Source organism: Lissotriton vulgaris, chromosome 7 (assembly GCF_964263255.1).
Source record: "Lissotriton vulgaris chromosome 7, aLisVul1.2, whole genome shotgun sequence".
Lineage (NCBI taxonomy): Eukaryota > Metazoa > Chordata > Amphibia > Caudata > Salamandridae > Lissotriton > Lissotriton vulgaris.
In genome coordinates this window covers 548521888-548535874 of record NC_141695.1, presented here as the reverse complement: position 1 = coordinate 548535874, position 13987 = coordinate 548521888, and the positions used below count along the sequence as shown (strand labels likewise).

Here is a 13987-nt window from a genome sequence, read left to right as displayed (position 1 = left end):
GATCATACAGCGGTGTCACTCATCCGGACTTTACTGCTGATGCTGACTCTACACAAAGCCTGGTGGCTGAGGGAAACTGTTCAACATAGACCCACAGTCGTTAAGCAAATCAATGAAGCTCTAGTTGACTTTTTAACAATAAACAACACTGCAGATGTCTCTATCTCCATGCTCTAGGAAACCCTGAAAGCGGTTACTAGGGGTGAATAGATTGCTATTTCTGTGGGGGACAACAAACTCCTCCAGGACATGAGAGAGCGCTTGCCCATTGAGGTACTGGAACTTGAATTTATCCATAAGCGTACTGGGGTAGCTAGAGGCTGCTTTGACACAACTTGAGGGCATTGATCACGACAGAGCGGAGTATGCTGCTCTTAGGCTCCTACACTTTTTATACCAGAGGAAACAGATGTGGATGTCTCCTTGCCGCACTGTCCAGACCCAGAAACATCTAGGCCTGCAGGGTGCTCAACCAAATGTCCCTAAGGTTTCTAGCAAGGTATATATAATCCTTTCCAAATGCTTTGAATCAATAAAATTCCTGAAGTAATCAACTTAAATAATCAATTTTGTCAAGAGAGCTTTTAGTTCATTTTATCTGAAAAAATGAACAGAGCATATAACAAATCATCTCAGAAAATCCTCTGCTTTGATATTTATACAAATATTTCCATTGGTAACAATAAAGTGAAATTTTAACAAAAAACAACCCAATGCATTTCAGGTTTCGTAGAACTCTTCTTCAGGGGTTAAATATAATTCATGCAACTTTCAGAATCCGTTTCTTCTTGTCTTTTAGTTCCGTGATGGGGCGCTACAATACAAATATTATAGTTTAATGTTCATCTGTTTTCATATTGTTTTGTGTACATAATTCTGATAGGATTAGCACGTGAATAACAGAATGTAAGACGTGCAATGAATAGATAAGAGATCCTAAGTGAGGAAAGATTTAGTAGGAATGATACCAAATGTGACTGCATTTAAAGCAACATCGCGTGAGAAAGCCAAAAGACCTCTACCCAAATCGTGTAACCACTGTATAGATGATAAAAACAACGAAGATTCATATCCTTCATGAGACTCAAACCCTAGTAAAAATGTTCTTATGTATGCATCTTACCCGATGGGACTTGTAAGCGGAAGTCTTCCGGCTAAAGAGACAATAACACCCGTAACTCAATGTTCCTTCATGAAACGAAATAGTCATAATCCTAATTACTCGTAAGCCACTTAGTTCTTACCCCTTCTGATTCCCACTGGATCACTCTGCCGCAACCCCAGTGTGCCCGACTGAGGAGACTATTTATCCCCCTTGACCAAAACCTCACTAGACGGCTGGAATCGGGTGAGTGAGCACTGAGGCATCACTTCATTTCCCTCCCCGTTGACACAATAGAAGGAAACGTGGATTTTACCGCAGGACTGAAAATAACAGCATTCCAGCACTGGCAACGAGTGCGATGCTGGTCCATAGGCCACTTGTATGATGAAGAGGGCCCCCTTCCTTTTAATCAACTCCACACCGATTATGCCATACCACATCCAGCATTGGCTGATGCAGCCCACAGTTCATCTTGGAGCGCAACGCGCTCTTACCACCTTTGAAAATTGGTTGGTGACCGAGACAGATGCCTCATCACCGAACACTATGACCGCCTGTGCCAGCTAACCCCGCAACCCACACAGCACACAATACGGACAGCATTGAAACAGCTATCAAAATAGCCACGTACTGGTATCTCATGCTGGTACGCTTACATAGGGTAATCCCATGTGCAAACCCAACTGTTGGGGCGACTGCAGATCTCCTGGAACCTTATTGCACTTACTATGGAAATGCCCGAAACTCACTAATTACTGGATTAAACTAGTTAATGACAGACATTCACCTCAGCACCCAGCTCCCGATTTCCTGCCTACACAATTCTGGAGCTGCCCAACGTGCTCACTTTCCCGCTCAAATCACAAAGGGGATGGCAGATTGGATTAGCTTTGCAAGCGCCCTGCAGTATATTCTAAAACATTGGGGTACACTTCAGATCCCCACTTATCAGAAATGGATCCACCATCTCTAGTACATTTTAGGGATGGAGAGGCTGACCCGACTCTTTTAGCACAGGTCAATTCATATGCTGAGCTCTGGCCATGATTGCCTCTCTCTTCGGAATTCTGATAACTTACTTGCCCCAAATATCTACGTCTTCTCCACCTGACAGACACTACTACTGATTCTCACCAAAAGAGTACTGATTAATATGACACGGTTTACATGCGGGCCCGCACCACTCACAACATCATTTAGCTGCGGTTTCACGGGAGGGGGGTATTGTTCTTGGAGCGGTTATGTTTATTCATATCTGTGCTATGTCGGATGAATGATATCAGCTCATGATACTGCTATGTTTCCTTTGTTTTGAAACTTAATAAAGAGATTTGAACCATAAAAATATAAGATATGTTTTAAAAAAATTACCTCTCCACACTTAAGTGGCAAACTATATAACACTAAACAAACAAATTAAACAATGCACCCCTGGAGTACTCCAGATAATATTTAAAAACTGCATGCACCTCTCTGATCATAGCGCTTTATCATTCATAGTCCCCGATATACACTTTGAATTGCCTTCAACAATGCATTCTTCACCCCCATACCCTATAGAGTTGCCATAATGTATCTCTATTGACTAGGTTAAATGCAGAATTTAGGTCTATTTACTTTTTATTTTATTTATTTATTTAATGCGATTTTATATAGCGTGAACATTACCCGAAGGTGTCAGAGCGCTTTACAAAAGAACCAGTTGCAATGCATAAGGACTTAGGATTACCTGGGATACATAAAAGATACAAACAGAAAAAATTGCAAGTGTACAAGTTGTAAAGTCACACAAGGAAGAGATACAAATGGATAAACTCTAAGAATCACATAGGAATGTTAGTGAGTACAAGGGTCTACTACATATACTAGTGGTTAGAGTTATCTATATATATATATATATATATATATATATACACATACATATATATATATATATATACATACACACACACACAAATAGTAGATTTGCTCAGGATTACATTTTACTAGCAATTAGGCTGGACAAGTATATAGCACATATTTACAGAGTTAACGGGGAAATCAAAAAAATCAAAAGGGGTAGAGTGCGGTAGGTGGGGGAGAAGAGTCGGAGGCTAAGATTGGTGAGAGGGGGACCTGAGGGGAGAAAGAGATAAGGCAGTCCAGCAAAAGAGAAATGACAAAGTCGGCAGGATGGAATCCAATGAACCAAAGGAAAGGACAAGAATCCAAAAAATGGCGGACCCGGGTCATGGGCATCGATGGAAACCATCTCAAGATGGCAAGATGCACCCAGGTCAGGACCCAAAAACCATGAGAGCAGTGTTCCATTAAGTGGGGTCGGAGGGGGGACGCAGTCACAGCACCAATGGAGGGCAGTAGAATGTCTGCTGTTTGCATGCAAAGGCACAGCCCCGCAAGGGCATCAGGCTGACGACCCCTGCAACAAGGAGAGCCAAGAACTGGAGTGAGCCTCAGAATAGATAGGAACCACAGAGACCGAAATAGAAGAGTGTCCCACACGTTGCCTGCCCCGCTGGGAACAGTGACGAATTCAGGCCAAAATCCATGAACGAGGAGGGAAGCCAGAGCCACCGTTAAACAGCAAGAGCTGCCGAGGAGCACTCCGCCATCTTGTGCACAGCAAGCGAGCATCTGACCCGGAGAGTTCAAGGCCGGTGGGGGGGGGGTGGGGGGGGTGGGGGAGGGAAACAGGTTATCGGAGCCCCCAACTGTCAATACCATAACATCTGGGGGAACACCAGGGTGATTAGCAGTGCCCCTCTCACCGTCTACCATCCCGTGGTGCGTGACAGCAGACAGTGGAGACCCCATGCATCCAGCGCTGCACTCACCCCTCAAGAAGCACAATCGCCAGCCGCCAACTCCGCCCTGATCTCCCGCACCGCGAGGGCTAGGCGAGGCTTGCTGAAGTGCTGGGGGTCTCCGAGAGTGCCCGCGTTCACTGTGTGTAGTATGGGGAGGTGCCGGTAGCCGTGGGCAGTGGATCAGCGTCAGCAGCAGTGATGGCGGGTGGCGTAGCTCCGCCGATGCCATCTGCGGTTCCTCTTCATTACCGGCAGGGACGGCAGCCAGGTGGCACTGGGGAAATCGCAGTGCTGCAGCCACCCACTCCCTGGGTGTGTTGGAATCGAGATGGGCCACTTTCAGGGATACTTCGCCGAAAAGGCGATCCCTGACCCGGGAACTCCAGCCGGAGCTCCCTACTCATCAGCCATGGCAATCCTGAGGTTTGGAAGGATTTATCTATTCCAGTTCTAGAGCTTCAGTTAAATAAAAAGAAAATCCAATATGTGTGGCTGTTACATAAATGTCAAGGCGGATCAGCGTCACAAAAGTGCTCCATCAGAATTGAAGAAAAATGAATGCCAGGGAAAATGTGAAAACTCCCATCAAGCTAATGTCTTGGCACAGCCAGTGAGAACACTATTAGGATTTAGTTATCTCAGACCGCCTGAACTACTCAGAGAAGGTTTTGTTTGTTTCACAATTCTTTATTGAAGTGTTAAAACAAAGTAGGGGTAAGAAAATGGGGTAGAGAAAAGGATACATGAAGAAAAGAGGCATTGCAAAATAGGCGCATCGCTCAAATCCAGTGCATGCAGGGGCTCGTGGGGACAACTCCAGGACTGATGTACTAGTCCATGAAGCCATCCATGATGATCAAAATGAAGAGGGTTAGCCGGGAATAGAACAGGGCATGAGAAGGGGGAACGGATGGGGTGGGAGGGGGATATAGGTGGAACAACGAGAATAGAAAAGAAGTGGGAGGTGGAAGGGATGAGAGTATAGGGGAAAAGGAAAGGGGAAGGGAAAGGGAAGGAGAGGGGCAGAGGGGAATCCGGGTAAGGGAGGGAGAGAGTGGGTGAGCATCCACAAGGGCCAAGGTAAGGCAACATGGTCTGGGGCAGCCGACAGTGCAGTGCCCAGTCCTCCCACAGTAAAACAATAACATCCATATCTCGTGGTCAACGTCATGAAGGATAGGTACCCAGATGAGGAGGAAAGTCTTCACTTTGTCTTGAAGGGTATAGATGACCTGCTCATTTGAGGCCATCTGTTACATGGCCGATGTATTGTATTTGCTGTGTATTCCACTGTAGTAGGTGAACATGCACTGAACACTTTTTACTCATATAGTCCTCACATTGTTATTGTAAGAAGCTGGGTTACTGGTTGAGCAGGGCTGAACCCCTACTCAAGCAGCAATCACAATTCATCTGAGGGTGAAGCCACAAGCATACTCTAAATTAATCTGTACTCAACCCTCGGGTATCTTGCCACAGAGCAGTCAGGCTTAACACAGATGCAATCTGTAAAGTATTTGTGCAACAGTTCAAAGAATAACACTGTGAAACACACCACTAAAGGATCCCACACTTGTTTAGAAAAATGTATAAAACAAGACCAAAATGACAAAAATCCAAAATCAATAGAACTGGAGATATTCAATTTTGACAAATTTAGTAAAAATTGCTCCAAAAAGCAGAAAGCGCCAACTGTGACTATCTGGTCACGCTGGATTGGGAGAAGGTCACAGTTTCAGGCCAACCGGAATGGCGCACGGGCCAGCTACAGGGAACCTATTGGGCTCGCTGAACAGAGTATGTTTAATGCTGGTTTGAGGAGCATTGCAAGGATCTGCATCGGAGAAGTATCACCCAGTCAAAGCGATGCATCGGTTTCGAGATGTGGCAAGGCTGCAATGCAAGGTCCTGCGAAGTGATCAAGGATCCAGTCGACAAGGGATTGCAATGCAACGTCCCACGTTAATGATGCGTTGCTCAGTCACGGCAATGTACCAGTTCCGAGAAGTTCTGGAGCTGCAAGGAAGAGTCTGGTGTCGTCGTTGAGGTTGCCGTTGATGAAGAATGCGAGGGCCTGCACTGAGGATGCATCCCACAGTGGCAGTTCCAAAGAGGCTGTGGGCTCCAAAGGAGATGTGGATCATTTGCAGCAGCGGCGATGTGTCGGTTCTGCTCGGAGTTGCACCACACAGGAGTGGAGATTCATCAGTTCCACTGGGTCCACAGGGGCTGGCAGAGCACCTTAGGCTGACTTCCAAGGATACAGGACTGGAGTTGCACCACTTGGCAGAGTAGGCTCACAGATGGCAGAGTCCAGGTGTTGGGGTCCAGGCTGTTGAAGTGGTCTGTCCCAGAGTCTCAAGTCAGGAGTCTAGATAACTAGCCCTCAGATTTACCCTGGGGTACTGGGTTCAACAGATGCAGGTCCAGTCCTTCTCACCCAGATAAGAGGGCAGCAGGTCAGCAGTCCTTCAGAGCAGCAGTCCAACAGAGTGGCAGTTTTTTCAGCAGCACAGAAGTCCTTCATCCTGGCAGAGTATCCACAGATGCAGAAGTGTACTGAAGAGGTGGTGTGTCTGAGGTCCAATATTTATGTCTGTTACCTTTCTTCTGGAAGTTGGAAGATTCTTGAGGTTTCTCTTTGAAGTCCCCAGGCATCCAGCCTTCCCTGTCCTGGCTTCAGACAAACTATAAGGGGTATGCAGACCTTTGTGAGGAGGCCCGACATAACCAGTTCAAGTTTAAGTAGGGCTAGTCCCAGCTCCACTCTCCTATCCTGCCAGTAAGGGCCCATCCAGGCACACCTAAGCTTTTTTTGTGTGTGGCTATCTAGGAGTAAAACACAAAGCCCAACTAAAAGCTACACCCAGTCATGTGACCCAGTGGCAGGATAAAGGCACTAAATGACTAAGGCAGGAAAATGCCAACTTTTTTAAAGTGGCCTTTTCAAAATTGTAAATTAAAGTCAGATTTTACCATGAATAAAGATTTATTACAATTCCAAGGACCCCAGACATGCATAGTTACCTGCTCCCATAAGGAAACTATTACTTATTAAATTTAATAAGGTAACTCCAATATTATCCTATGTGAGAGGTTCTTCTTGCACTAGTAAATAACACATTTTAGAGTTTCTCACTGCCAGGACATATAAAACCTAAACGTACATGTCCCAACTTTTAAATTACATTGCACCCTACTGTACTGTCCAGGGTTACCATAGGGGTGACTGACATGTATTAAAAAGGAAGGTATTCTGATTGAATTGGCATTTTAAAACTGCACTCACAGGCTGCAATGCCAGGTCTGAGACATGCTCGAAAGGATACTTGAGTGAGTGGCACAATCAATTCTGCAGGACCATTAGTAGCATTTAATTTACAGGTCCTGGGCACACGTAGTACCACTTTACTGGGGACTTGCAAGTAAAGTAAATATGCCAATTGGGTGCAAGCCACTTCAACCATGTTTAGAGGAGAGAGCACAAGCACTTTAGTACCGGTTAGCAGTGGTTAATTGCACAGAATCCTAAGGCCAGCCAAAACGAATTCAGCAAACAGTGGACGGTACAGGCAAAAGGTTTGGGAGTGACGCTGCATAGATGGCCAGATCCAACGGTTATTCCATGTTAAGTATGTTGAGCTTAATATATATATCAGCCATTTTGATTACTATTTTTGAGTGCCTTTTCTTTTTTTTTTTATAAAGTCTTGGGTGCTTTAGTTATAACAGCATTTAGGGCAATATCAGTAGTTGACAGTATATAGTCGATACGTACGTACTTATTGTGGGGGTAAGAAAAGTACGTATATCCTGGATCACCTTTATTTTTCAGGCTCCAGATATCTCTTAAGTTAGGAGTGACCATCAATTGCTGTACTGCCCTAAATACTTTGGGTTTACGCCCTAGGTATGTTCGCTGTGTCAATCTACTCTGTAATTGGCCCAACGTTCTATTGAAATCGCCACATATAAGAGAGCCAGTCCAGGATGCCAGCTCGAGTTCTAGATCATAAAATGGGGCAGGTTCGTCTTGGTTTGACCCGTAGATCGAGCAGACAATAATGCCTATATTAAGCTGTACTATAGTCCATCTGCCAGTTTCCGCGTTGGTTTACCCAGGGAAGTCCTTGCTAGTATGACCACACCCAGAGTTCTAGATGTCTGTGTAGTTGACTCAAGAATGTTAAAGCCGGGGATTTTTAACAGATCTATTTCACCTATTGGAATGTGGGTCTCCTGTAAGCATATAATATCCCATGAACTTTGATATATTGCTTGACATAGTAGTGCTCTCTTCCCCCTGTCGTTGAGGCCTGCTACATTCCAGCAACCGAGTGTTAACTTCCCCATATTTTTTTTCGAGTCGCCAGACCATGCCTTATGTTAGGCCAGAACATTTGTTTTGTTGTTTGTATATAGATTCTAATTTCTATACAACGTCTTGCCATATATTGAACCTCATTTATTACCTCAGCTATTGTGTGCGTTACTAAATTACTTGTACCCTTTGACTTGCTCATTTTATATTCCTTTTTACCCCCCCAGTTCCCCACCCCCACCCACCACCCGACAGAACCCTCCCCCCTTACACCCAGACATAAGGCAATTAGACTCTGTAAGAGTCTGTGGTGATGGTCTAGCGCTATCTGACCAGCGCTTAATGACCACACAGTTCCAGAGAGAAATGAATAGATATAGGAAAAGAGAAGAAAAAAAAAAGAACTGAGAAAAAAGGGATTAAATACTAGAAATACAGAAAATACAGACTTGATACCATAATGCAGTAATGAGTAGTACAGAAGGAATAAAGTCGAAGGGGTCGATAGGATCAAGATGAAGTCATCAGTAGAGCATTATTTAGACATTATTATTGACCCCCCTCAAACCTTGTTGTTTACTTCAATCTAAACTAAATTAAGTTCATCTAAATAGTAGTATAATTGTAACTATTTTAGGGTCTCTAGGTACTCCTTGACCTTAATCTCTGAAGAAAAATACTTTGTTTGCCCCCCAAATATAACTTTTAATTTGGCAGGATTGTTAAGATACGCCATCGCTTTTTTGTCTAAGAAGGGCTTAATTAGCTACCTGAGGCGCCATCTTCTTTCCACTGTAATGTGGCAGAAATCGGGGAAAACAAAGTATGAAATCGATTCTCTGTTGCGGCGCTTATCAGGTGTAACTTTATCAGAGATAGCTTGCAGAATTGAAAAGTTCCCGAAGTAGACTAGGACTGCTCGTGGGTATCCCCCTGTTTTTGCGGTGGTTTTTATTGTTAATGGAACTCTATGGGCCCGTTGTATTTCGTAGCTCTAATCCCAGCTGGAGAGTTCAGGAAGGGTGTCGCGGAAAAGCTGTATAATGTATGAGCGGCAATCCTCCCCTTCACTTTTCTCGGGGATACCAAGGACGCGTAGGTTGTTTCGGCGTAGCCGATTTTCGCAGTCCTCTAGTTTCCATCTAACGTCCTGGAGTTCCGCTTCGTGAGCTTCCACACGTTCGTGAGTCATGGCTACCGTATTTTCATTTGAGACTATACGTTCTTCCATCTCATTTATACGGTCATTGAATGTGCCTACAGTTTTAGTGAGCTTACGAACAACACCTTGTACTTTTTGCAATACAGCCCGTGCTTTGCGTCCATCTTTAGATGTTTCTTCTCGATGTGATGCGATGGCCTGAAGTACTGTATCCATGACTTGAGTTAGTGTGGCCCCAGGTTGTTCTGGTTGCTCCGCTGATTCTAATTGGAGAGAGTGAGATACTCGGGATGGTTGGGGTGGATGCACCTGACTTTGGCTCAGTCCGTGGTTCGTTGGTGTATAGTCCCACACCAGATAGTTTGCACCGTGATGTCCTCCCCTTTTCTTCTTCAAAACTGTTTTCCGCCTCTCACGAGGTGCCTTAGCACGTAAGTCTTGATCACTTTCCGTGCTAATAACTGACTCTGCGTCGTCGTCATCATCCAGATCTTCAAGCTCCCACTCTGTATCCCCGGACCAACTAACATCCTCTGAGAAGGAGTAGAAGTCTGTAGGGTCAGTAAGTTCCCTATCTGTCTTAATTGTTTCTACTTCTATGGCTTCAGTTGCTTTGTCCTGCAGTGTATTCCTGAGAGTATCCTTTTTTTGTGATTAATCACTGTTTCAGTTGTACTCTCTTCTCTGGACACCTGGCGCATTATTTCCTCAGAGTTCTGGACATTTGTACTGCAATTCTCGCCTCTGGCGTCTTCCACCATTAAAGTGGAAATAGGTGCCTCCTTATCTAGCCCAACGACCCTGGTTTCGGTATCCCTAATAAGGGGGACATTCGGTTCCTGTGTGTTATTTAAGACTGGTAAAGTATGTATTACAGGTGTCTTTGGTGCGTTTGGGGTTAATTTTAAAGTCACATTGCCACCAACCCCGAGGGACATACCTTCGCCGACTTGCACCTCCGGGAGATCCCCTGTTGCAGTACAATTCAAAGCCTCCAGCCCCGTCGTTGCAGATAAGCCGGATGAGTCAGGGCATTCCAACACAACCCCGGGAGAATTATCAGGCACAGGTCTCTCCAAACATTCCGATGCGAGTGCTCCAGTCTGTTGGTCCGTGTTTGGTGAGTTTAACGATGGAGCAGGCAAAGCATTCGGTGTGTTTTTTTGCTGTGCTGTAAGACCTGGGACACGTCGAAGCATATCAATTACGGAGGGCAGAGCTGTGGTAGACTTCCCCGCTGTCTTTGGGGTTAGAGTCAGTTCTTCGGATCCCCCGCTGAATTATTCTCCGTGTTGCCGTGGCCAGCTGCTCTTCGTTTATTCATAACCTCCTGATCACGGAGGGCCTGTTTTGCTGCTCTGGTTTTAGCCGCCGCCGCCGCCGATGCGTTGACTGCTGCATTCTTGGGAGCCATTACGGTAGCGGAGACGTCCTGTGTGTTTTCCTTCTGATGCCGGCTGAAAGCAGCTGCAGGTGAGCGGATACCGTTCAGGAGCCGTAGGACCGCGATTCCAATCAGTGAGGTGAGGAGTGAAAGCTGCGTTTTTAATGCCGGGTTTTTTTCTATGCTGACTGTGACCCGTGCTTGATCCTGTGTCCACGCCGCCACCGCAGACATAATTGATCCGCCTTTAGACTTTTCTGCTCCACATTAACAGGCCATCGTTTGGAGGGTCGGAGGGCATAGAGAAGATGATCAAGCTGATTAAACTGCACAAGGCATACTCGCAGAACAGCGCGCAAGTGAAGGGTTCTCTTCTCCTATCTTTCCCGTCTGCATGGTCATCAGAGCTCGGTCAGGGAGCTACTAATAGCGACCTGGCAAGTCGCCGCCATGCTCTGAGTGCCTTTTCTGTTGTCTGAAAATGTAAATATTTTATGATCAATTTGGTTGATTGATAAGTGAAATAACTCTTTTTTCAAACAAATCATAACAAATTATTTATGAACTGTGTCTACATTTGTTCTAGTACATGCTACGGTACCTTTAACCCTAAATGGATATTGGATGGCCATCCTGTGTACTAGAACCTACACATATACTAATGGCAAGGACAACCGCCTCATGCCCAGCTACAAGTAATAGCCTTTTCACATGTCCAGCAACAATTAATGGATATCTGCACATGACAATATTATGCCATCTCCATGGAAGAAACAAGTGTTTTGTCAAAAGAACCCCTGCACACATTCGATTGCGGTCCATGGAGTTTCCTCCCCACTAAAAGAAAGACCTTATCAAGTACATAGAAAACGAAAGACCCCGCCTTCCTATTCTGCTCAATTCCAGATGTAAAGAACCACACCTATGCAAGAACAACTACAGACGGACATTGATGGACAGTCTCCTACGGCAATCCCTTCCTTGATCAGACTTCAAATAAGCATTGTCAAGAGCTCAGTCCCTGATACCTACTATACCTTTGCCACCAAAAGCAGGAGGAAGTGGTGGCACTCATACAAACCATGAAATAAATAACACATTTATTTAGAATGTGATTATTCCTTTTTCCTAAATTATCACTTACATTTGGTTGGAGGCATCAAAACGAAGGACCAGGTGAATTGTAGATGAAGAGATCAAACCCACTGGTGGCCGGTTTCTTCTCCTTTGGAAGTAGCACATCCATAGCCCTGCAGTTTTGAAAAGATTGGGAAAAAGTAACAGCTTTAAAAAAAATTCAGATGGAATTAGGCACTACTCTTGAAAGTGTTAAAGAAATATTGAGACTATTCATACAGATCAAAAGGCAGAGGCTTTAAATAACTAGCTTTTATAACACACCTAGGAGACTTTATCAGGAAGTCATGTCTCGAAATTCTTCAGAACATTGCAAACTGAGAATGACCAAGAAAATCTTGGTATTCATGATAAGATCAAGAGAGTGGTTTACACTCAGTGAATAGTGATAGCGTACAGCAATAGTTTAAGGGTCTAGCAAGTGCCTTATGTAGTACTTGAAAAGTGACCCATCATATTTGAAAGTTTAAAAAAACGTATGTTAAAGTCAATTTCCAATTATTTTGGCTACAATTTGATATTCTTAAAAAGACAGTGTCTGAAAACCAGAACGGCTTCCTCACCTAGTCTTCATGCCTCATGAGTTGGAGATTTGTCACCATACAATAACATAATGTTGCAGAGTGAAATGACTGAGTGATACAAGAGAAAGGAGAACAGTCAAGACAGGCCAGCACATGAAACAATAGTTCCCAGGTGTTTGCAGATGATTCCGGTCAAAATGTGCCCTTCTGGCCTCTGAAGTGCACAGAGTCCAGGAAGTAATCTCTAACGTTATTCAATGCAGACTCACGGAATTGGGAAGATCTGAACCCTAATTTGGTGGTTCTAGAAGGCTACTTACTTCAAAAAGGACTCAAAGGTTTTTTACAACAACTAATTTTGATAATTTGGCGGGAAATAAAGGAAAAGAAAAGCCCTCCAATCAAAATCCAACAACAAACAATCCCCTATTTCTTAACACCCATTAGTTTACTTAAAACTTTAATACACTCAAAAAACACTTTGTGTTTTTGTTCAAAAACAATAAACAATTTCTTTTAGGTGCTACGCCATTTTGGGTGAAAAAAAAATAGGAGGTAATCTACCTCAGTGAGCCTATTAGTTTACAATTCCAACCGGCTCCTGCTTTCGTCATAGGCAGGTAACCTTTTTTCCAGGAAGATCAGCCCTCAAAAAAGCTTTTTCCAAGCTCAGGGGGAGGGCAGACAGACATATGGACAGCCATGAAATATCACCCTGCTACCTACCGTGTCAGGCCGGCACGAATAGGAGTGCTGAACTCAAGTCAAGTCAAGTCAAGGAATTTATATAGCGCACTACATACCCAGAGGGTCTCAAGGCGCTTAGGGAGGGGAGGAGGAATTACTTGTCAAATATCCACGTTTTAAGTTGCTTTCTGAATGCTAGGTGGTTCTGGGTAAGGCGAAGGTAAGTGGGGAGTGAGTTCCATGTTTTAGCAGCCAGGTATGAGAAGGATCTGCCTCCCATGGTGGTCTTGTTGATGCGAGGTACAGTGGCGAGGGCTTGGCTGGAAGAACGTAGTTGGCGGGAGGGGGTGTAGAAGGACAGTCTTGAGTTGAGGCATTCTGGTCCGATGTCGTAGAGTGATTTGTGTGCGTGGGTTAGCAGTCGGAAAGTGATCCTCTTATTGACGGGTAGCCAGTGGAGGTCTTTCAAGTGGCCAGAGATGTGTTCGTTGCGCGGGATGTCTAATATGATCCTGGCTGAGGCGTTTTGGATTCGTTTGAGTTTCTTCTGGAGTTTAGCGGTAGTACCTGCGTAGAGGGTGTTTCCGTAGTCCAGTCGGCTCGTGACCAGAGCATGGGTGACTGTTTTTCTGGTTTCGGTGGGGATCCAGCGAAATGTTTTTTTGAGCATGCGGAGAATGTTGAAGCAGGATGAGGATACGGCGCTGACTTGTCTGTTCATTGAGAGTGAAGAGTCCAGGATAACGCCTAGGTTCCGTGCGTGGTCTGTCGGGATGGGTGCCTTTCCAAGGGCTTCCGGCCACCAAGAGTCGTCCCATGCAGAGGGGGATGTACCTAAGATGAGGACTTCTGTTTTATCT

The 13987-nt window shown here is 44.8% G+C and overlaps 1 protein-coding gene across 2 annotated transcripts in view; it reads right to left on the bottom strand.

Moving 5' to 3' along the window:
* The window catches only part of PIK3R6 (phosphoinositide-3-kinase regulatory subunit 6), a 688429-nt gene that overhangs the window by 481340 nt on the left and 193102 nt on the right, over positions 1 to 13987 (bottom strand). For both annotated transcript variants that reach the window (XM_086930633.1, XM_086930634.1), the window contains exon 2: positions 11924 to 12029. The gene's annotated coding sequence lies outside the window, so the exon portion shown is untranslated. The remainder of the gene's footprint in view (positions 1 to 11923; positions 12030 to 13987) is intronic.